At 43.9% G+C, this 3124-nt stretch overlaps 1 long non-coding RNA gene across 1 annotated transcript; it reads left to right on the forward strand.

The window, feature by feature from the left end:
• Positions 1-320: 320 nt before the first annotated feature.
• On the forward strand, positions 321-2569 carry LOC119330509. The gene is made up of 3 exons (XR_005160135.1): positions 321-482; positions 626-769; positions 2066-2569. It is a non-coding gene; the product is annotated as an uncharacterized LOC119330509 (long non-coding RNA).
• The last annotated feature ends 555 nt before the right edge of the window (positions 2570-3124 follow it).

The raw sequence follows: 3124 nt of genomic DNA on the forward strand, positions 1-3124 counted from the left end.
TCGGAGTCCCGGATGAGATCACGGACATGACGAGGAGTCTCAAAATGGTCGAGACGTAAAGATCAATATATTTGAAGGCTATATTCGGACATCACAAAGGTTCCGAGTGATTCGGGTATTTTTCGGATTACCGGAGAGTTACGGGAATTCGCCGGGGAAAGTAGCGGGGAGGACTAGTATAGAATTTGGGCTTACCATGAATGAATAGAAAAAAGATCATGGGCCGTTGGATTATGGATGTATGGCACCAATTTGAGTGGATGTATCTGTACTCATAACTGCACAGTTCTGTGCAAAAATGTCCCTTTGCTCCCATTTGCGGCAGGTCCTTCGCCTTCGAAACACGACACATCCTATTGCCCTTCCGTTCCCCTATCGCTCGTCGACGGTGGCGGCTTCCCAGATCCGGTGCTTCCCCGGTGGACGACGACTACTCCCGTGGCACCTGCTCTATGCCTCCCTCCTCACACTCCAGCATCCAGGTCGGTTGGCTACGTCCCCCTTGCACCCCAACATTGCGCTGCACATTGTCGTCAGGGACCAGGCCGCCGCCGCCACGGCCTCCTCCCCCCCGGTGGCCGCGGGCACCCTATCTACTCAGTTGAACATTCGTATTTTCCCATAGGCAACCTGGTGGTTCTCGAGCGCGCGGTGATGCTTCCACGGTCTACTCCTCCCCGGTGCTCCTAGATCCAACAATAGCTCACCGGAGGCAAGCTGATGGGGCTGCATCTACTCGCCTCCTTCGCCTCACAAGCTCAACATGAAGGTCAGCTCCGTTTCTCCCACTCCCCTCCCCCTCTCCCTCCTATAGATTCCTCTCTAATGGCAACTCTCCTCTCCTATAACGCTGAGCATTTAACAGTGAACAACTTTGATGGCTTTGACTGGTTTTCATTAGATGATGTATTACATATTTTATAACTTCGATTTTATGATGTAGTGCTACTGTTCTTGTGGTTTGGTAGTATAATTTGGAAGTTCTATTTCACTGTTAAGTACTGTGGAGAGCTAAGTTTGATGTGTAGAACGGGTACATAATCCTCGATTTGAAGTTCAGGATATTTCACTAAAAATATTAATATCTGCACATGTTCCATCTTGTCGTCACAGTATCCATTCATTGAGTTAAATATTGTGGGACAGTGAGTTCTTTTTAATTGTGAGGATTACAATTTACCAATTCATATAATAAATCCATTTTTACAATTTACCAGTTCTAGACACACCCTTATGCGTTCTGACCATTAGTTCAAGACATGGATAAATCATGGATGGAGCCATTAGCAGACCTGATCCATGATCATGCATTCTATAAGTGTGTATTGGGGAACAAATAAACCGATGTAACATTTAGGCAGATAGAATCTGACCAGAATAGTAAAGGGACAGAAAGTTCTTCAATCTGTACCGTCCATATTCAATCCAATAGCCCTTACAGGTTGTTCTGCTACATTATATGGAAGCATCAGTGACCTGAAATCTAAAGCATTTTAATAGAAGTTTTCTTAATAAACTTGTATTCAAAATGCAGATTTGTGTCTCACGTACCTATGATTTACTTTCTGTTGTAATTGTTTTTAAACTCCTCAAAACAGTTATTGAGAAGGACACCACAAACTCTTGCAGGCTGATTGTGGATGTAAGGTGCCTGTATTTTGCATCTTGTAGTGTGTGTTCTAAAAGCGGCTGGTGCATCTGGAGCACCAGTTCCACCATTTCATAGGGTATAGCTCATATTTTTGTTACTGTATTGTGTTCAAGAAGAAGCATACCTATCTCTTTCACAATGATTAGGCAACCACAGCCCCTTTCAGAAGACTCAAAATCACCATGTGTATTGTGAAGATGTGCCTTTGTGCCGTCGTAATATATTTTTTTCTTTCTTAGAAGCCAAGTGTTATTTATGCTATGCAGAACGTGCAGATTTGTTTGGTGCCATCTTTTCCAATGCTAAGCAGCCAAGTATTCCTTGCTAGTACAATGTATTGTTGATGATTATTTAAGTACACTTTGTCGTGTTGTGCTCAAAACTGAATGGTTTGTTTGGTGCCATCTCTTCCAGGAAATGAAGATTGATGAGCTAGAAGGACTATAATTGGATGCAAAGGGAACTGACTTTTCTTTCATGTGCTATCAAGATAACAAACCTGATGCAAGCTTTGGTAGCGATGCATATTCAGCGGGGATCACTTTAGTACTTCATACTTGGGGCTTGCTGTTCATGTACTAGAAAATTATCATGTCATGTTATGTGCCAAGTTATATATGTATGTCTCTTGTGTACTCAAATTAGGATGGATGACATGCACTGAAATTAGGATGGATCACTTCAGTCCTTCATACTCGGCTTGCTGGTTTTCTGTATGGCTGGGCAACAACAATCTGCACTGCTTACAAATTGTGCTGCTGCAGTATATGGAAGCATCAATCACCTGAAATCTGGAGCATTTTTAACATGAAGTTCTCCGAAAAGACTTGTATTCAGAATGCAGATTTGTGTCACGGACCTATGATGTACTTTGTGTCGTAATTATTTTAAACTCCACAAAACAGTTCTTGATGACAACACGCTCTTGCAGTCTGATGTGATCACATATTATGAGAGATGCTTTTGCTTGAAATATAGCTAGTTCCTGTGGTGCTACCATACATGAGAGAACAGGGAACAAATTGCATATGAGAAAGTTGGGGTTATCACTGCAAAAAGACATGTTTTATATCCAACCGTGATAGGGGGTTTTCACAAATGTACAATAAGTGGCCTAAGATGTCTCCACTCCAATCTGTACCCTCCATATCCAATCCAATGGCCCAGGTTTCATTTTTCTATTCTTTCATTGTAAGCCCAGATTCTATGCTAGTCTCCCCCATAAGTAGTGGGGCTTAATGGGCCATACGGGAAAGGAGAGAAGGGCCTCAAGGGTTGGCCACCCCCCCCCCCATGGCAAGTCCAAATTGGACTAAGGAGCGGGCGGCGCCCCCTCTCTTTCCTTCTCCCTCTCCTACTCCTTCCCTTCTCTCCCTCTTGGAAAAGGAAGGGGACTCTAACTAGGATTGGGAATCCTAGTTGAACTCCCCCTATAGGCGTGCCCCTCCTAGGCCAGCCTCCTCCTCCTTCCTC

Source organism: Triticum dicoccoides, chromosome 7A (genome assembly GCF_002162155.2).
Source record: "Triticum dicoccoides isolate Atlit2015 ecotype Zavitan chromosome 7A, WEW_v2.0, whole genome shotgun sequence".
Taxonomy (NCBI): Eukaryota; Viridiplantae; Streptophyta; class Magnoliopsida; order Poales; family Poaceae; genus Triticum; species Triticum dicoccoides.